At 29.5% G+C, this 23068-nt stretch overlaps 1 pseudogene; it reads left to right on the top strand.

Moving 5' to 3' along the window:
• The window catches only part of LOC143390104 (cadherin-9-like), a 107378-nt pseudogene that overhangs the window by 58468 nt on the left and 25842 nt on the right, over window positions 1-23068 (top strand).

Genomic DNA, 23068 nt, shown 5'->3' with positions numbered 1-23068 from the left:
TTTATTAATAGACTGGTAAAGAAAATGTGGTATACATAAACAATGAAATTCTATTTAACCATAAAGAAGAATGAAATTTTGACCTTTGCTGGAAAATAAATGGAACTAGAGAACATCATGGTAAATGAAATAAGCCTGACTCTTAAAATCAAGAGCCAAATGTTTTTTCTTGTACCCAGAAGATAGACTAAAATAAGGGGGAAGGGGAGGTGTGTTTGTGCCAGGGGTAGCATCATGAAAATAGAAGATCAGTGGAATAGAGGAAAGAAAGAGGGGAAGCGAGCAAGGGTGGGAAATGGGAGGAAGTTTGGAATGAAATTGAACAAGCTATCCTATTTAGTTAAATGGATATAACCCAGTAAATCTCAACTTAATGTATATCTATAAAGCACCAATTAAAAAAAAACTATGAATAAATAGAAGGAAGAATAGTAGAGTCGAGGAAAGGAGATAAGAGAGGAGAGAAAGGAAAATACTAGGAACTAAACTGGAGCAAATTATATTCTATGCTTATATAATTATGTTAGAATTAGCACCAATATTATGTATAACTATAATATACTAATGAAAAAGTTACTCAGTTAATGACAATCAAAAGAAAGTTGAAGTAGCTTCATTAATATACAGCCAACATCAAATTAAATTATGAGAGATAAGAAATAATATATAATCACAAAAAGATCAGATCTCTTAGAAGAGAAATTCCTAAATATGCATATATACAATAACAGAAGACAAAACACATGTTTTCTGATGAACTGATTTTTATTTTAGTAAAATAGCAAACATTGTGTTTATATTTTTTTTAGTGACAATGGGTGTTTCATGAAATATTTTCCCACCTATATGTCACGAGTTCATGTTCCTGTTTTATAAATATTTTCATTGGAAATTTATTGTTTAATTTATGATACATATATAATTTATATTTGTAAACAATGTGAGTTATGGGTGAAGTGTCTTCATTTTTAAAGTTACTGATATACTGTTGCTAAGGTAAAATTACTGTGATTTCTTCTGCAATTATATTGTATTGGTGCATTTTTTTCTAAATGTAAGTCATGGCATGCCTGTAGGTTTATTTTTGAATTTTATACAGTGTGTGTGTGTGTGTGTGTGTGTGTGTGTGTGTGTGTGTGTGTATGTTTATATATATATATGATTTTGCTAGGAAGCTATGAAGGTACATAATAACACCCCAGCAGCAAAAATACACCTAGCAACCATATCTTTTTTTCTACTGCCATTTTCTCAGGAACCGGGGCTTATCAAAGAAATGGATGATTTTCTGATTAGAGCAAGAAATATACAAGATATAGACAAAATATATACAAATATACAAGGAAGCATCTTGTAGTACCATAAAGTATGAGGTGAACATACAGAGAAAAAGAAACCATGATAATGGTGTATGCCAAAGGGAAAATAGAACCCATTGAAAGAGCTCTCATTGAACTAAGATGGAGAAACTGCAGAACAACAACAACAAAAAAGATATAACTCAAAACATGAAATATGAATCCATGAATCCAATGTAATATAAATAAAAGATTGACTAAATAAATTGGGAAAAAACAAATCTTCCATGCTGAGCAATTCCCCCACATTTAATACTTAACCCAAATAAACAGGTGTAATACAAATCTTTAATCTATGTGTTGGCAACAAATAATGAGTTTTCTTTTACCAAAGAATATGATAAGAAAAAAGAGGATAAATAGAGTAATTTCATGTAAGAAATACTAACTGAAAACTAGTCTGAACTAGGTGATAAATCAAGATTAATTTAAATAATTACATGACATATTTATAGTACCCTTGATAGGATGAGGTGGAAATGAACATTTACTACTTTTATGTATCTCCTCAGAACACATAATCTGAAAGTAATTATGAGAGACAAACACAGAAAAACTCTGAGAGAAGGACATTCTATGAAATACATGACATATAGTTGAAATTGTCAAGGTGATTGAAAAATGAAAAAAAAAATGAGTAATTTTCACTGTACACAAAATACTAAAGGGACAAGAATAGTGAATGAAATAAGTGTCATTTAAAAGACATTAAGAAGAAACTAAGGGAGTGGGAATACAATATAGACTTTGGTTAACGATGATGAGTCTGTATTGGCTCATTAATTATAAAAAACATAGTATATTAATGTAATATGTTAATAAAGGAGAAACTAGATATGAGATATACTTGAACTAATCTACTCTTTTAGAAATTTCTCCATAAATCAAAAGTATAAAACACAATGATATTACATGTGTGCAGTAATATATGTACACATCTGTTAACATTATATTTATTGCAATTACCTGCCTTAATTATGTGTGGATATGATAATAATTCACTGTGTACACCTATTTCAAAATATGTGAATTATGTGTAGATAATATAATAGTATAATAGTATCTCGTATTTTTGTAGCTTTTTCATATTATCATATTCTGGACATTGTAGGTAATACAATGTGCTGTCAAGCCTTGATTTAAAGCTGAGTTTGAATATGTTTATTTTATTTTTACTTTATTAAAATTTATATATATATATATATATATATATATATATATATATATATATATATATATATTGTAAATGGTGGATTGAGCAGACCACTTGGGTCTGACCTCAAATAAAGAAAAATCCTGCATTTTATATTTACATATATATCAGTACAGCCTGATTTCCTTTATGGTGGATAGGATGAGAGGGGAAATAAATAAGTGTTTTGGGCTTGGTAGGTTATGCCCATGTCCAGAGGCTACGTTTGAACTTGGAGTTGTGCGCTAGGTCAGGGGTCCAGCATTATCGGGACTTTTTGTAACCAGGGAATTTCTCCCAGAAGTTCTCAGAACTACAGAGCGGGACGTCCTTGCCTTAATGGCCCAAACATTGCCCAGTTAACACAGGGCTCCCAAAGGTTGTTCTCTTTCCTGTGACTTTTTTACCTTTGTATACTGTCTAGGATATTGATGTCACAATTACATCCCTGAATTCTGTATCTGGCAGGATTGCAATTCTGTGCGTGTGCCACTTCTGTGCCATAAAATTTTTCCCAGAAAACTCAAGTTCAGTCAATTGTATCTTAAACCAAGCAGGAATACCCCCTGCTGCCCTCCAGGTACTAGAAATTCAATCCATGGGTTCTCTACCACAAGCTACATCCCTCACCCTTTATTTTATTTAATTTTAATTTTGAGACAGTGTTTTGTTAAATTGCTGAGGCTAGCCTCAAATTTGCAATCCTCTTGCTTCAGCCTCCTGCCTCTTTATGATTACAGGTGTATACCACCATGCCCAGTCACAAGCACAAAATCCTTATGGTGTAAAGATATCACATAGTAATAATATTATATTGAGTTTGCATTTATTACACATTCAAGCTCTAATATAGTAGTCATGAAGCAATATTTCATATGAGTTGATTTAAATATATAAATTGACTTACCTGAAATAAATGAGAAAAATTTAATTAATTTATTTATTTGTTTGCTTGCTTATTTATTTATTTATTTAAGGTACTGGGGATTGAACTCAGGAGCACTCAGCCACTGAACCACATTCCCAGCTTTATTTTGTATATTTTATTTAGAAAGGTCTCATTGAGTTGCTTAGCACCTAGCTTTTGCTGAGGCTGGCTTTGTACTTGTGACCCTATTGCCTTGACCTCTCAAAACTCTGAGATTACAAGTGGGAGCTAGAAAAAATGTAAATTTTGTACTGAAATGAAATATTTCATTTTTGAAAATGTTTTGGAAATGTATTTGGACATGAAATCATCAAAAATACTGTACTGTACTAGTTATTTTAGCTATTATCTATGCCTTTCCTCATTACAAACAAAATAAGATAATATAAAATAAGAAGATATATTTAAGAACATACAAGGACTATTGATATTATATATATGGAGTTTGTTATATTTTGGACTTCCAGCATTTTAAGCAAAGTCTAAAGCAATTATGATGCTTTATACTGTATCAACTCATAGTCAGACAGGGTAATCAACTAAAAAACATATCAATGACAGATATATACATGTCAAAATTATAATGTTTTATAAATTAAATGTACACTTTTTATTGAATACAATTTATGTCTTAAAGTCATTTTTAAAAGGTTAAACAAACAACCAAAAATCCTCACTCCTTATTTTGAAAATGATTTGTTATTGAATTTGTTTTGATTTCACAATTTATATTTTTAAAAAAATTGAATTTAGATTATATGAGATTTCCAGAGAAACAGCAAATATATATCAATTTATTGCAAGAAATTAACTTACATTATTGTAGAGTTTGAGAAGTATAGATATGGGAGGCTGCAGCTGGTGAGAACCCATAATATTATTTTCAACTGAGACTAAAAGAATACAATGAATGGAATAAGTCCTATCCTGGATCTGAGTCCAAAGGATGACCAGCCTGCTGTGTCAACTCATAGTCAGACAGGGTAAATTCCTCCTTTCTCAAGATTTTTTTAGTACACAAGACTTCAAGGCGTTGAAGGAAGACCATCCCATGTGGAGGTGGTGGGCAATACCCTTTGCTTAGTCTATGGATTTAAGGTTAATCTCATCCCAAAACATCCTCACCCAGACATCCAAAATAATTTGTTACCAGATATCTGGACAAGCCAGTCAAGTTGACACATGAAATTACCATCAAAATTCCAATCCTTGCCAAATTGACATTCACAGGCGACATCTCTTTACACAACACATTGTCTTCAAATAAAACAGAAACAAGGTCATAATCCCACCTACCATGACACAGCAACCCTGCTTACAATAAAATACCAACTCCTTCCCCAGAGGTTACCTCCACCCTTGAGTTCTGTTTATTTTCTCAATAATATGCTATAACATAAATGCCATGATATATAATTAGCAATAATTAAATTGTAAGATTTCAGGTCACCATCTTTAATATTACATGATAATTGAGTGAATTAAACAAGTTTATTTGAAATATTTGACACATACTCACAAATACATTCAACAAAATAAGGAAAAAGAGTCACAAAAAGTATGTCCTTGTTTCTCCAAGTGGTCGCATGGTCATCCTGACCTTTACAATCATTTTTCACTACCATTCAGTATTTTCTTTTCATTTACAAAATACCTCAACCTTTTAGAGTAGACATGTGGGAAACAATGGAGAAAGATTGATCAATAGGTACTAAGTTATAGTAAAACATTAAAAAAAGCTCTGGTATGGTATTGCACTCTGGGTTGATTATAAATAAAGTAAGTTTACAAATAGCTATAAAAACAAATTTTTGAAGTATTCACCATAAAGAAATAATAAATAATCAAGGATATAAGTATGTTTAAATTGATTTAAACAAACACAATGCAGATGTGTATTAACTATTAATTAATATTGTGTTTATATGTATGATTTTTATGTATCAGTTAAAAATAAAATTTAAAAATATACTAAAAATAATAGCAAAAAATGACCTTTTAATATGTATGTATGGTATTATATAAAAATTCCTGAAATCATATTTTAATAAAAAGGTAAAAAGTATGTATGTATATATATATAATATTTTGGAAGAAATTAGATCAGGTAGATATAAAAAAATAAAATCACCATTATTACAATCTCAATAGTAAAATGAATAAAATGATTTTACCATTTTTTGCAAATCTTTTATTTATAAATTAAATTACATTCAAACAATATACTTCTTTATAATATCCTATAATTTCATGAATGTTTCAATTTGTCTTGGTCAACATCTTCTGTGTAAAGAATATGTGTAATGCTCCATTTCTTTCACATTGTAACGCTGATTATAAAACCATTCAAATAGGAGTGATTATGAAAGCTATTGTGTTTATGTAAACATTTTCCAGACTGTTATGTATTTTGAATGAGGATAAAATAACTGAAAGTGAAGGTATTTCCATGAGTATTTAAACATTAATCTAAACAGGATATAGAATCATATCTAATTTTGAGAATTACAAGTTCAATTTCATGAAGAGATCAATACAACACAATAAAGTGTTGAACATTACTTAAATCATAAAAGGCAAGACAATACTTCCTTAAAATAATACTATTATGTTAAACACATTGGAAAATAACAGGAAATGACATAGAAAAAAAATAAAATTATTTTTTATTTTATATTCATATGTATTCAAAATTTTTATAGAGTTTATTACAATCATTTAGACTTTCTGCTATGTAGCTAAGTTGCTTATCAATAATTTCTTTAAGAATTAAATAGATTTCACTGAAAAAATTATCTATTCTTTGTCCACAGTACTTAGTATACGATGACCTTAAGCAAATTGCAGCATCACAGTGACACTTCCATACTTACACTCTAAAATTATACAGGACTACATTTCTTTTCCTGTAGGTATAATAAGCATGAAGCAGAGAACAGTAGAATATAACTGTGAAGAGGTACTTTATAATTCATTTATATGTGGTTTCTGACTCTTTTTTTTTTGTTTTCCTGTTTCAAGAAATCAATACAAATTTATTCCTAATATGCATAAAGTATGTATAGCTTAAAAATTAAAGATAAATTAAAAATTTAATAAATATTATGTGTAGTTGTTTATTTTTATGAAAAATAATGACATATATCCATGAAAAGATAAACTGTATTGCACCATTAATATCCTACCTAAAAATATGTTGCTTAATCAAAGATTTACATTCAACATTTATGTAGACCAGAATTTTGATGGCTCCAGGTGATTTTCTTGTACATTAATTAGCCTAGCCAACTCAATAAAGTGAACTTTTCAGTTAATTATACAAGTTTTGCCAAATTGACAGACTTTCATAATTACATTATTCTCTATTTACCCATCCATCTCCGTCATCTTTTTAAAATAATTTTCTTCATTTTTTTCTACTCTTAAAGTAAAAGAACAGGTGATACAAAGATAAATATACAAAATACTTTTATAAATATTTTGAGGAATAATAATCACTCTTCAATAAAATATTATGGACTTTAGAGGTTTCTAATATGTAATTTAATTTATTTCTGTTCTGATTTTTTCAATTAATCAATGATAGACAAATCCTTCTATTTATTTGAGAAGATAAATAAATTTTGCTATTTAAAAAGAGAATTATCGGGGCTGTGGATGTGGCTCAAGCGGTAGCCCGCTTGCCTGGCATGCGTGGGGCCCGGGTTCGATCCTCAGCACCACATACAAACAAAGATGTTGTGTCCGCTGAGAACTAAAATAAATAAATAAATATTAAAAAAAATAAAAATAAAAAAATAAAAAGAGAATTATCATTTGGTTTTCTTATGAATATACATGTATAAATATATGTGTGTGTGTTTGTGTGTGTGTGTGAGAGAGAAGAAATATATATTGAGTTATTTAAAATGGATATCTATGTTTTCCTAATTTATTTTACCTTTTAGTAGCATGGTTCAAAATTATACTTAACTTGATGAACGTCAGGGTGGGGAGTAAAGTGTTACATTAGAAGTTGCCCTGAAAAGGAAATGTCAAAATGAGATATGCCAATTATTTATTTAGGGGAAATCAAAAAAGAGTGGAAGGTGTCTAAAGGTGAAAGATACATATGTAAACACCAGCTGTGAAAAGAGGTAAAGGCTTCCTGAGAAATGAAATTAAACAAACAATGGAAAACAAAACAATTGGTATGTATGGGAGGCATAAAGGGGCAAAATGGCAGAGCCCCCAGGATGAAGGGCCACATTATGGATGTTTGAATGAGGTACTAGACATCAGCAAATTATAATGACAATAATGTAAACACTATTTTAAAATATTGACATTAACCCTTTTCAATGGAGAAGGCTTAAATTATTAAATAAATAAGAAAGCAAAAGGATGTTCCCAATATAATACTTAAATTTGCATGAAACTAATCCTAGTTTGTAGGACTTTAAGTTCATGGTCATAAACACTATGCCTTGTTGAAGATTTTTAATTTCTAGTAAAATGTCTATATTTGTGATGTAGAAAAGTGAATTTTTTTTTAAATAGAGCAAGAATAGAGGTAGCATGATCAGGAGACTACTGCAGTGATCTGGTGAAGTATGTTGGAGGAAAAGCCAGAGTATTAGCCAAGGAGGGAAGACAGATGAAGAAAGTATTTCAAAGAATGACAGATTACATATGATGATTATTTTAATAGGTTTAAAACAAAGAAGGATAAAAAAGGAAACAAGTTTCAAACTTCGGCTAACATAAAAAGTAGCATTTATATTAACAAACAATTCAAAGATGGATTTGGACATGATGAATATGTAAGTTCAGAACAATAAGAATTGTGATGAATGTGGTGTAAGACTGCCCCAGAAGGGGAGACTAGTTAGGATTCCAGTCTTACTAAAATCTACAGTTTTAGCAATTTTGAAATAAAGAGCATTTTAAGTTGTTATTATTATTATTATTATTATTATTATTATTATTATTATTATTCCTGAATAGGTGAAGTGTTGTACCATTTAAATAACACCACACTTTCTCCATCGATTTTTTTGTAAATGACTTTACCACACAAGAAAAATGATAAGCCTGAGATGATGGATTGGTTAATTAGCCTGATTTAATTAATCTACAATTATTTACTCATTCTGCAATGTAAACATACATCAAAACATCATATCATAACCCACAATTTTTTAACATACACAATTATTATTTCTCAATTTGATTTTTAAAGAATTGCCAAAACTTTTAAAACTTTTACAAATCAAAGTTTCTTTGATTATAAAACTGTTTTAAATTTTCATTGGTGAGCTTTCTACATTAAGAAGTTATTTTATAGAAGGGTAGTTTTTGAAAGAAAATAATTTGTGAATAAATATTTATTTCTATTAAGACCTAAAATATATGGACAAAGAGGAAAGTCATGTTTTGTTTCACTTTAAATTTAAAATATCTACAAAATAATTTCCTCCAAGTGAGAACATTGTGATTGAAAAGGTACTCTTCAAAAGTGATACAGAAAATATGAGTTTGAAATTCTCTCTGACTGGCCTCCCTGTATACAGAGTCTGTGGTTTGACAATGTTATATTGGATTGTGATAAAATCAATTTAAAATTAAGTTATTCATCTTAAACTTAGCATTATATCAAGTTCAGAAATTCCTTATACCATAACTGTGAGTTTCATTATTTTAAATATTACAATGATTACTTGATATTTAAAACTCAAGATCTGAGTTAATGGATTTTTTTATCTCTAGAGGTAACAAGGATTTCTTTGTAGTGTTCTACTTAAATATCTTTCAAATACTATGCATTGAAAGAGATACATTTATTTTCCTTTTTATTTCAATCTAGTTTCGTATGATGTATAAATGAAATTGTTAAAAATATTTAGCAAAACAAAACCTGAAATGTTTAGTTTCCACTCAATGAAAATAAGATAGCATATTTGTAGTGATATTGTCTAGTTGATATGCCAAAATTATTTTTACTGTAATAATGCATGTGTTTACAGAACTCTTCTTTTTTACCTCTTTGAAGCTTTATACTGACCAAGATAAAGGAGATGGAAATTTAAAATACATTTTAACAGGAGATGGGGCTGGCAGTCTGTTCGTCATAGATGAAAATACAGGAGACATTCACACTGCAAAGAAATTAGAAAGAGAAGAAAAATCCCTCTACATTCTTTGAGCCAAGGCTATAGACCAAAAGACTGGTCGGCAGGTGGAACCAGAATCAGAATTTATCAATAAAATTCATTATATCAATGACAATTAGCCAATATTTACAAAAGACTTATATACTGCCAGTGTTCCTGAAATGTCTGGAGTGGGTAGGTATTTCCTAGTCAACTAATCAGTATGTTTGTTTGCTAAATTATATGAGGATGTGGTTATTATTTGTGACCTCTTTCATGATAAGAGCTGTAACATAAAACTGCTATTTAGTGTAAACTTCCTATTTAGTTTCAATTACATGTACCTTAGAGTCTCTTATTACATAACAAGTTACTGAGAACAATTATTTCATTGCATTGTCATGGATACCTTCAGCTCTATTCAATTGTCACTCAAATGAGAGCAAGTAGAAGACATTTCTATGAGAAGGGAAAGGAATAATAGTGCAGGCAGTATTGGACAATTTTGCTTGCATTTTTTTGAATTACAAAATGCATTTGACAGATTTTTTTCTGAAGCATTATCTCATTTGATCTTTCAAAAAGCTTTTTTTTAAGAAGCATGGGAAATAAAACTTTAAATCCCCATTCTGTTAATTAGCAATTCAGAATTCACAAAGATTTAGCAACTGGATTAGTATCTAATAACCTGGTAGCTTCATGGGCAGGATTCCAGGCTTTTTTTTTCTTGTTTTTTAGTTTATTTTTGTTCATGTTCCACTACTGAACAAAGGTTTATAAATGAAAATGAAAATAACTTTTTCTCCTATTACATCTGCCTAATATTTAAAATTTAACTCATTAATATCCAAATATTGTATCTGAGTAACTACATTTAACACTATTCTTGTAGAAGGTTTATATTTGTTAATAAGAGTAGACGCTTAAGTATAAAATATTTCTTAAAAATGATAAAACTTATAGTATACAAAATATACAAGCTGCATATGAGGCTTTATAGTCTTAAGTACATATTTGATTTTATTATAGCTAACATAACTTTCAATCTAAAATAACTTCTATGTAGGTAAAAAAAATACTTGTACACATTTTTACTGAGGATTTTATGTAAAATACTTGTTAAATATGAGTATCTGGCAAGAAGAGCCAAGAGTTTATAAAAAGTAATTTCCTCTAATGGCAAATAAGATCTCATTTATTTGAAAAAAGTGATGTTCTATTGTTTTGGGGGGTATTTTCTCCAATAATATAAAAAGGAGTCCTGTGAAATCATAAAGCCTGGAATAAAACATGAGTGGATATGTTTTCTTTAATATTATTCTTATATCTGTTAGCCTGGTACAGTTCCTTGGATTGGTCTACAGTATTCCATCACAAGGGTAATTTAGGTACACATCATGGTCTTTTTATATTTTATATGAGAGTACATTTTAAATTATATTCCTCTTTAGTATCCAATTTACTATTGAATTGTTTTCAAGTGATGTAGTTTTTGATAAAACTCTTTAAAATTTGTAAAACATTTTATATGCGTGATATTTTAACAGATATTTTTACATTTTACAATACCAAAACTTATACTTTTCTTTCTTCAGAAATATTTGACATGTATAGGAAATTCAAAAGCACACAAAAGATAACATAAATATTGTAATATGAGAAAATTTGACTATAGTTGATTAAAATATAAATATACTTTAAAAATTTCCAAAGCATTACTTCACATTTTAAAACAGAATATCATAAGAGACTATTGATATTTAAATTTTAAAAAGCCTGTATTTTCTCCTGAATTTTATAGTGATATTTAATCTCTCACTCTATACATTCCTACCATCTCTCTGCCTAATCAGATTCTTCCTTATACAAGTATTCTAATCTAGATTATATTAAGTACATAAAGGCATCAAGATTGAACTAAGCATTTTGTATGTATGTGTGTGTGTGTGTGTGTGTGTCTATATATATATATATATATATATATATATATATATATATATATATATATATATAGTCTTCAATGACTCAGTTCATCATAAAACAAAATGTAAACTTTATGTGTGAATGGAGGCTTGTAGATTGTCTCATTCTAAAACAATTCCTGTATTTCATTTACAGAAGATTAAGTTGTCAGCAGGGCAACCTCTGATCAGGCTTTAAAAATGAGAATATTTTTTACCATTGCCAATTGCACTCCATGATAGGAATCCACAAAAACGTTACACAACAAGAAGTTATATGACTCTAATTGAAGCTAATTAATAAAAATTTAAAAATGTACATGAAAAAAATTATACAGATAAATCCTGATTCTTTTTGTAGGGTATAGTTATTATTCTTTATTACTGACATTGGTGAATGTATTGCTTCTATGGTCCACTAATTGACTTTGTGTTTCTATTTTTTAATTATCTTATTATATAAAATATAGTATGTCAAAGGCACTATAATTTTGGTTTACATACTTTATTTTTTAAGAAAGAGTGGAGAGAGAGAGAGAGAGAGAGAGAGAGAGAGAGAGAGAGAGAGAGAGAGCGAATTTTTAACATTTATTTTTTAGTTTTTAGGCAGGCACAACATCTTCGTTTGTATGTGGTGCTGAGGATCGAACCCGGGCCACATGCATGCCAGGCAAGCACGCTACCACGTGAGCCACATCCCCAGCCCTACATACTTTCTTTAATAAATATGTACACATGAGTACAAAAGAATTAAGGTGCCTTGCCCAAAGTACAGAGTCAGCTCATTGCTAGCCTAGACTGATAATGAAAACATAGTTTAATAGATTCAGAAGTAGCTGAACAATCTCACTGTCTATTTTCTTGCACTGTTAGTTATACTTGTCTAAAATGTAATTTGAAAATCTTCTATTTTATTAGAACCTGAGTAAGCACCCCTAAATAGCATTTTTAAATATACTATATTAAATCAAATGCCCCTCTCAAATCCAAATAAGTGTAAAAGGGGGGAAACACTGTGTTTTTCAATATAATTTTAGGTACTACTATACACACTCATACACATAATGTCTAAATAAAATGTAGATGTATTTATGACCTGAATTTGTGTTGTTCTTTGTTGCAACTCTCATACCTTTTTTTATTTGATCTTTGTAGTTATACATCTCAGTAAAATGTATTTTGACATCTCATACCTACATGGAGTGTAACTTCCCATTCTTGTGGATGTTCATAATGTGGAGTTACACTGGTCATGCATATGTATATGAACATTGGAAAATTATGTCTGATTCATTATACTGTCTTTCCCATTCCCATTCCCCTCCCTTTTTCCATTCCTCCTTGTGCAGTTCAGCGAAGCTCCACTACTCCCTCCATCCTGCCTCTTGTGAGTCAGCATCTGCCTATCAGAGAGAATATTAGGCCTTTGTTTTTTTGGGACTGGCTAATTTTGCTTAGCATGATATTCTCCTGTTCCATCCATTTACCAACAATTGCCAAATTTCATTCTTTTTTATGCCTGAGTAATATTCCATTGTGTTCCACATACGTTTTTATGAAAATAAAATAAAATAAAAGATGAACTCATCATAATTATTGCAAGTGAACATATTCTTTGTTTTTATTTGTACAAGTAAATACTTTTATGAAAGAAAATTAAGGGGTGATATCTAGGAACTTCTCAGACTATGTATTACCCATATTAAGAGTTTAAGCACATGTGTAATTAAATTTTATATATATATATATATATATATATATTATATATATATATATATATATATAATATATACATATTATATTAGTGATTTTTATTTAATCAGTGGGTTGACAAACTACAAATAGCTGAGGAGGAAATGAAGTTTAATAGAATGAAATAAAATCTCTCACCCTCCAAGGATTTCCTTCAGTCTGCATCTCCTTTACATTTGCTTTTCTTCTGAAAATATTTGTCACTTCCTTTCTCCCTCACCAATCATTGTCCTTAAATTTTTCCTCTCTTTCTTTCAAAACCATATATCATATTCCATTTTAGCTGTATAATTAACATACCCCATTTACTTAAATGTGCATGATTCTAATGAGCTCATAAAATTTGAAATGCATTAACATCTTTTTTAAAAAATATATATATTTTTTAGTTGTAGTTGGGCACAATACCTTCATTTTATTTATTTATTTTTATGTGGTGCTGAGGATCTAACCCAGGGATGCATATGTGCGAGGTGAGCGCTCTACCACTGAGCCACAACCCCAGCCTCTGCATTATCGTCTTCTGATTAAGCCTTTAAACTTGATAATACACAAATACATGCAATTACAGAAAATGGGATGTACTCCTATTAAAATGTTAGTGTAAGCCCCAACATTTTCCTTTTTCCATTTCTTGTGGTCAGGTTGCTCTTGCATAAATTTGGTAGTTTGGCATGCATATTTTCTCAAAGCCTGGATATTTCCCTAAATGCACTCTAAAAGATTTAGCAAGTCCTCCTCCTCACACTGGGTAATTTTCCAACCAGTAATTCCTCTATAGTTTTTGATAGAAATAACACAATCAACAACTTATTCAGGTCCTATTTCAGTCCTTTTTTTGAGGTTTACTTGCTCTGGATTCAATAACATATCCAATAATATCCATAACACTACACAGAACATTTGATAAAATATTTTGAAATATTTAGAATAGACTAGTTACGGATAATTCCAGTCTTGTAATTCCCGGGTTCGAAATTTATATCAAACAAAAAACGGTTTTAATGTTTATGTATTGAATTCATGGGTTGTTTTAAACAGGTGCCATTGTACTCTCTAGAAATATCATCCCTATTTTTGCTGGTGCCCCCATGCCATAAATATTTATGCAAGGGGCTATCCCCGTAGGTCCCCAAGTCAATGACTGTCTTAGCTGAAGGCATAGCCAGAGAGTTAACTTGGCCAGTACTATAAGAACATCCATGGAAGAGTGAATAGTTATTTTCTTCTTTTTTTCTCTAGTCTTCATCACCTTATTGTCTCATAGGGCTGAGATAAATTCAATATGTTTTATACAGGAGTTAAGAGGAACAGAATATTGGGACAGAACAGGACAAAAACCATGCTACTTGTCTTATTTTCCTTTGGTTCCTCCAGTTCATGGATCAGTTCTGTTCTTTTTCCCTTTATTTGATCTCACAAATTTCTTAATATCTCTTATATATATATATATATATATATATATAAATTGTAGGTGAGTTTGTGTACATGCACATTTGTGAGTGTATACACACATACATACAAACTTGTATATAAAAAATGCATAATATGCATTATGTGCTATATAAGTACAATATACATAAAGGGAAAATAATTTCTTAAAAGTTTTATACAATATAAAAGGCCATATATATTTTTTCAATATTACCGTGTTTATTAAAGAAGACTAGAAGCAGTAGAGCAGTATATTTCTTTCCCTATACTGTTTGTGTTTAGCAGTTGAAAATTATTTTAAACGAGTAATTTTGATAATAGCTAAGTAAGCTTGTGCACTACTATTTTTCTATATTTTAGTTTATTCATAGCTGTACTTGGATTGATAGGTAGCTGGCTAGATACATAGATAGGTACATACATACTGCATAATACATTGATAGATATTTAGATATGAAATTTATACTCTTTTGTTCATTTACATTTGAAAAGTTAAGAGTTTCATTTTCTATTGAGTGAACTAGCTGAGTTAGTTGGAATTGTATTTTGAAATTCGAATCATGTTCAAAACTGTATATTGCAAATGTAATTTTATTTCTGCCTATAAGGCATAGAAACAGAAAGTTCCCTTTTGTTCTATGGACAGAATGTTTTCTATAAAGTGAGATAGCCTGAATTTGTTTAACTTCCCCTAATTTAGTTCATAAGCATAGAGGAGAACAACTAGCATTTTGGGGTTACATTGTGTGATATAAACCTTTTTACTTTTATATTTCATCCATAAAGGTAATGCTTATGAATATTTCTTTCACCGCAAAATTAATGATTTTGCTTTTCCAAACACTTAATATAAAAATTATTATTTGATTAATTTTTAATATTTTTATGTGATTTTCTATTATGAGTTTAGCTTTTGTGTCTTGAATTTTCTTAAAAATTAAACATTAGCTTTATATTAAAGAGAGGAATTAGCTAAGGGATGCAATAAGCATTTTTGATTCCATAACATATTTTCTGTTTAAAGAAAGATATTGTATACAAAATTCTTCTAAGAGTTATCCAAAAATAGCAACATCAAAATCATGCTCAATTTTTTGAGATAAGAAATGTGATGTTTAATTGTCACCTAGTCCTTGTTATATTTTCCCATGTTTTATATTCTTAATGCAAAAAAATGAAGAAAATTTTTAAAAATGAAATTTTGAAAAAGTAAGAGATATAATAGCCAAAGTGTATTTTACATTAACCTGTCTTCATAAATACATGCAAAATTAGTTTAACTATGCATCATTTTACTTTATTACTAAATAATGTTCACTGTTAAGAATCATTACATTTTTGTGGAAAAAGAAAAAACTATCCATCCCTTGTACACCAAAACAATTGGTGTTTTCTTTTTTCTTAACTTGTTGGTATAAATAAAACGTTAAGGCATGTCATTAGCGTTTACCAGTTTCAAAAGCATACTTAACTATTACCAAGAATCTGAGGGATGGAATGTGAATATTATATGGGTGTTCTAGTTTTTCAGTCACATGATGGGGGTGATTTATATTCTCTAAACTTTCTTTTTTCTTAAGGCCAAGCATTTTTTCACAAGTTTAAAGATCACACACCCATAAAATAGAACAAGCAAAACTTTTTCACAATAAAAATATTATTTAAAAAGTGTGAAAATGTGGGGCTGGGGTTGTGACTCAGTTGTAGAGTGCTTGCCTAGCATGTGTGAGGCACTGGGTTGATCCTCAGAACCACATTAAAAACTAAATAAGTAAAATAAAGTTATTGTCTCCAATTATATATATATATATATATGTATATATATATATATATATATATACATACATATATATATATAATAGTGAAAATGTACAGAAGATTGTTTTTACCTGTACCCATAGTGAAACATAAAAATGTTTACTTACAAAAAACAAAAGGGACAAGTAGCACAGGAAATGTCCAAAACTTGATGAAGTAACTAATGGAATTTTCAACATATAAGCAAATCTTAGTAATTTATATTTCAATGATATCCAAATGTGAAAACAATTCTTATTTTAACTCACTTGTACTCACATATGATTAAACAAAAATTTAAATATAAATTAGAAAACAACTTAGATGAACTTTCAAAAATTACTGAGGAGAAAACTAGTTTAAACATTTGGGTGAGGTTGGATAACTTTTCAATGATAAATCTTATAATTGACATGGATCTAGTGATTATGTAGTGTTTCCTGTCACAGGATATATCAATTCCATTACAGACGAGGAGAGGTTTTTAGTGGGTGAATTCAAGTTATAATTGTATGTGAATTAATTTAAGAAAACATAAACAACTGTTGCTGAATTAATGGGGTACTATTGAAATGATTTGATGGGAAATGAATTGTTAGTGTTAATCTCAATGGACATCATATTTATTTAATAAAATTTGCATATGTATATGCATTCAATATTGAGAGATATTCACTGCAATTTACTTAGAGAAGTTTATGAGTGAATAATATATAGGATGTATTAGGATAGATGTCAGAACCAATGAGAAATTCACTCAGTCCTCAAACATATTAATATCTGAGCAATGTAATTAAACTTGAAAAGTTGTGTATAATGTATTTAAAATGTTCTACAAAATCATTTCACTTAGGGGAATCCATAGTAGGTTTCAGTTAAGATTTTAAAATTATTCTTTAATCTTTATAGCAATTGAGTTAAAAATATGTACATATTTTTATGTATATACACATTAAAATGTATATATATATATATATACACACACACACACACACGTGTGTGTGTATGTGAAACAATTAATATATTTCCTTTGTTTATCTCCTAAAACTAATTTTTAAAGCACTTCTAGTTTTTAAAGGATTGGTATTTCTTACTAACCAAAAATAAAGAATTGTTTGTAATATAAAATTAAATAGATATCAGTATACATTTTTTAGAGAATTTTACTAAAATTTTTATTTTAGTCTTTATCAGTAAATACTACTTACTGCATTATTAAAAATTTTTGCATAGTACAAGTACACAAGTACATTTTTCCAATTTGGAAGTATTTACGTGTTTATATTTGGGGGCTTTTTGTAGGTACATCTGTTATACAAGTGACTGCAACAGAAGCAGACAATGCCAACTATGGAAATAGTGCCAAAGTGGTCTACAGTATACTGCAAGGACAGCCATATTTTTCAGTGGACCCAGAGTCAGGTAAAACATTTATGACATGGTATATTTCTCATTATATACATCTGGATGTACTGATTTCATGGAGAATAACCCATGGGAAAAATCTTTCAGTTTTATGAATTATGTTGAATTAATTGTGCATTGAAGGATATGCTTAATCACACTGCTGTTTTATCTATTTGCTATGATTAACTTATATAAAGTGAATCTTAAATAACTTAATTTTAAAAGCCAGTGGTTTAATTGTCTTTTTTTTTCCCAAAGGCATAATAAAAACTGCATTACCAGACATGAGCAGAGAAAATCGAGAGCAGTACCAGGTGGTTATACAGGCCAAAGATATGGGTGGCCAGATGGGAGGCCTTTCTGGAACCACAACAGTGAACATCACTCTGACAGATGTAAACAACAATCCTCCTCGATTTCCACAGAATAAGGAAGGTTTAGTGATCTCTTGTTGAAAAACTTGTCAAACGTACAATTATTTAAATCTAATGTTTGCACTATCAGTTCACTATTAATTTATGCAAACTATCAAATCCAAAACCCATCCCTCTACTCTCACACACACAGAAGCACAATTTCTTAAAAACTGAGAGTGATGGGTATCATTTTCTTCATTGGGTAGGCAAAGGGTCAAAACAAGGACATGAGGTTCTTTTGTAGTTTGGGCTTTTTACTATCCTTTTCTACTTTTTGGAGTGTTGGAAAACTTCCCATGCTAAATTCTATATGATCTTTCTGATTGGAATGTGGTCTCTGCAGTTGGTCTGATTGGATCCTATTTATTTATTTATTTATTTATTTATTCATTCATTCATTCATTCATTCATTCATTCATTTATTTAGTGGGAATTGAACTCAGAGGCACTCTGAGCCACAATCCCAGCCCTATTTTGTATTATCTTTAGAGACAGGCTCTCACTGAGTTGCTTAGTGCTTCACCATTGCTGATACAGGCTTTTAACTTGTGATCCTTATGGCTCAGCCTCCCCAGCCACTGGAATTACAGGCAGGTGCCCACGTGCCCAGCCCCTGACTAAATTCAAATTCTATGCCTCACACTGGTCTCTGTTGTCATGTGTGTGCATAAGCATTATAAGCCTTTGATAATTGATCCTAAGCAAAAATTTAAACATCTCTGAAATCAAATGATTTATGAAAATGGGTTAAATTGGCCACATTCTATATTTTTATAGTGAATTATAGAGTCATGACTTACCAAGGTTGTGTGTGATGGCACGCATTGATACTGACATTGTTAAACATGTGATGGCATACTAAAATTCAATAATGTCAATGCTGTTGAGTCATGAAGATTAAATTATTTAATTTCCTTTTGGTTGAAACAATTTTAGGATACACTTTAAAACATGGATATTTTGCATCTCTTGAGGTCCTACAAAAAACACATTTCAATTATCTGATTAAAATTTTTGACTCTGCAGTGTGTAAAATGATAAAGAATTCTTCCTTAAAATTCTCAGTTGAGGTCCGATTTAAATTCATAATTATTTCAAACAATAAAATATTTTTCAGGTTGACAAAATGTGAAATATGTGATGTGACAGTTTTGGTGAACATATTCATATGATTAATTTTTAAAAGTGAATTTTGCTAAGAACATGAATAATAAGACCAGGTAACAGAAACTTAAACATTGCATTAAATGTTAGTAGTGTTTACTAATAATTTTAATGTAAACTAAAATTGTAAATTGCCAAATTATTTAATGTCTTGCCACTTGGCAATTCTAAGATCTGTTAGAATCTTAACAAATATTTGAAACTATGATAGTACTAATAAAATGCTGAGGACTAGATCTTGAGCTGAAGGAATTACAGACAGGATTTTATATAATACACCAATCTTGTAATTCAAATGCTAGCATTTTCTTTTTCATTTTATAGATGAAAACATGGTTTTCAAAGTTTAGAAAATTTAATTACCTTGCACAGGAGGACAACTTAAACTCAAACAGTGGACTTATAAGCTTATATTTTTAACTATCAAACACTGGAAAAAGAATAGACTATGAAGTCAGAGACAACTGGCATTTTCCTTTACCTAAATTTGGAGGATGATTTTCTTGAACCTGATCCTGAAGATAATACCTACATTGTTATTTAGAGAAAAAATAAACTACTGTAGAGAGCATTTGACTATACTGTTCAACACATAAAAATATTTTAATAAGTATTTTTTTTACTTTAATTAATTTTTTTGGACGTCTTTCCTATTGATTCTTGAATACTTATAAACTAAAACACTTTCAGGAATGACAGAATGTGAGGTATTGAATGGGTGGGTCTACAGAAAACATAAACAAACAAACAAAACAAAATCTACTAAAAATACATTAAATTTGAAACAAATAAACAAAAAATAAAAGTGAGGGGAGCTTTGACATTGATCTCTGTAGAGTTGTTTTTCTATCCCTGATTTAAAAAAAAAAAAAGAAGAAACACGTATTTTTAAAACAATTGCATTGATGTAAAAATATATGATAATAATTTTGAATCTCCATATAAGCAATAAATAGTTGGTTTTTATGTTCTTTTAAATAAATAATTTTAGATTCTAATATCACATTTCCCATCTGTAAGTAGCTTCACAAAATTTATATTTCTTACTTACGAATTGTTTGCCTTTATATATTCTTCTCCTAACTTAATAAGTCTATAAATTCTGACAGCTTAAAATTCAATAATATGGAAATCTCTTCCAATTTAAAATTATTTATTTAAGTAAAAATGAGGAGAAGTGACACAGTTTCATCATCTAAAAAGGAAATGCCAAAGAAGTGCTGATTTAATTTACAGGTACATATCAGTTTAGTTCTCCAGAGTCTGCACCTCTTGGAACCCATCTCGGAAGGATAAAAGCCAATGACCCTGACTTCGGGGAAAACGCTGAGGTGGAGTACAGCATTGCAGAAGGAGAGGGAGCGGACATGTTCGATGTCATCACTGACAAGGATACACAGGAAGGGATTATAACTGTCAAACAGGTGTCTTTTTGCTGTCTTCATTTTTCCCTTGAGTGCTCTTTAGTTTATTCTTGCTTCTCAGTAAAAGAAGAAAAGTCTTAGATTTATTTTTTCTGTATCTTTTATATGCTTTCTACCTTTCACGTAAGTGGGAATAGTTGTGATTTCACTTCAAATAAGTAAAGCATCTTTATCATTCACACTTATACAGTGGTTTGAAAGCTCAATTGCTTGCATTTGTAGTAGACAGCCATCAAACTAAGTTAATACTAAAAGTACCTGTTTAATCTCTCTTTATGGGAGAAAAAATAAGCATGTAGCTATCACTGTTATTTCACACAGTTTTTAAAATGTTCTAATTTTAGCTGTAATGGTTTATATAAATAAATAAAAGATAAAAATGATATGTGTTTTTTTATGTTGATTATATTAATTTTAATGCATTTTAGGGAAATATTTTGAAACTTTACATGGAATAATGTAGGTCAATATTATTTTACATTTTACTCAAATGTTACAGTCAAATAAATGAAATATAAACAATTTTTCTCTAAGATTTTACATCAGTCAACTTTTCTTCTGGTTTTAATTATGTATAACTTTAATGCCAATAATATATAATCATTATATTCATTAAAGAATGTCTCATTTATCTGTGCCTAAAAATATTGAAGTACAATACTGAATGTAAATCAATCTTATTTGCATATTCCATTATATTTAGTTAAACCTGTATAAGTAAGTATGAGGCAAAAGAAAAAAAACTGCAAATTTATTTTATATATTATATACAATAAATTTGTTTATGTATACAATATTTATATACAATTAACAATATTATATAATTAAGTATATACATATGTGTGTGTAAGTTACTTAGTCTTAATTGCCTGTATCATTAAGAAATCAGGATTTTATATCTAGAAATTTTCACCTATGGTTATGGCTTGTAAATTGTGCTAATATTTTCTTGTGTTATCTAATTTCAGAATTTAGACTTTGAAAAAAAAATGCTGTATACTTTAAGAGTGGATGCAAGTAACACTCATCCTAATCCCCGATTCTTACACCTGGGAACTTTCAAAGACACAGCTGTAATCAAAATATTTGTGGAAGACACAGATGAGCCTCCTGTGTTTAGTAGACACTCCTACTTGATAGAAGTCCATGAGGATGTAAAGGAGGGTAGCATTATTGGACAAGTCACAGCATATGACCCAGATGCCATGAACAATTTAATTAAGTAAGTACTTTCAGAAGAGTTATGTTTGCAGATATATAATCTATTTTCAAGCCATCTGGAGACAAATGTGTTGCACAATGTCAGTCAAACACAGAAATAAACACAGATTACAAACCCTTAGTTGAAATGTTTTTTAAGCCAATTAGGTCTATTATTTTATTAGAGTCTTACAATTCTAGATATTACTATGATATTTTTCTGGGGATGATAAGATCAAGACACTAAGTATTTAAATAGCCCAATAGTGACATATTTGGTTCTTAATAAATCAGGCAGTCTATCTAGCTTCAGGGTTAGTCAGGGATTTGAATCTCACTTTTGATTCAAATGATTCCCCATTGTTCTTCTTTATTAAATCAAAATGCATGTAAAAATGATTTAAGAAAGAAATTGGAAATATACATTTCTCTCCTAAAAATATAAACTCTGCACTTTCAAAAAGAGCCACTAAACCTACCTTAATTAAAATTTTGGTGAAACATTGCACTAGTTCATCATAATTCAAATATGAACACTTATATGTTCATACACTACAGAATTACTAAAGAAATAATGATATATAAGTCAATGGAAAGGTTAAAGTACTAACAACCAGCAGACTATAATACTTTTCCAATATTTCAATATTATATTCATTGTTTCAAGCTTTAAAAAAGTATAACTTTAATGCCAATAAAATAAATAAATATAATAAAATATATTTATATAATTATAAATTTACATAAGAAAAACTTCAATGATTCTTAGAAAAAAAAATTTTAAGGAGAATGGGAATGTAATTGATACCTAAATAACTATGAATAGGACAGAAGGGTGCTGATGTGTAGATATGTAGAGGAAGTTAGAAGTGACTTAAGATGTAGATAAATAATACCTTTTCCA

This window comes from Callospermophilus lateralis, unplaced genomic scaffold (genome assembly GCF_048772815.1).
Source record: "Callospermophilus lateralis isolate mCalLat2 unplaced genomic scaffold, mCalLat2.hap1 Scaffold_147, whole genome shotgun sequence".
Lineage (NCBI taxonomy): Eukaryota > Metazoa > Chordata > Mammalia > Rodentia > Sciuridae > Callospermophilus > Callospermophilus lateralis.
The sequence above is the reverse complement of the archived record's forward strand: the minus strand, read 5'-3'. Positions and strand labels throughout refer to the sequence as shown.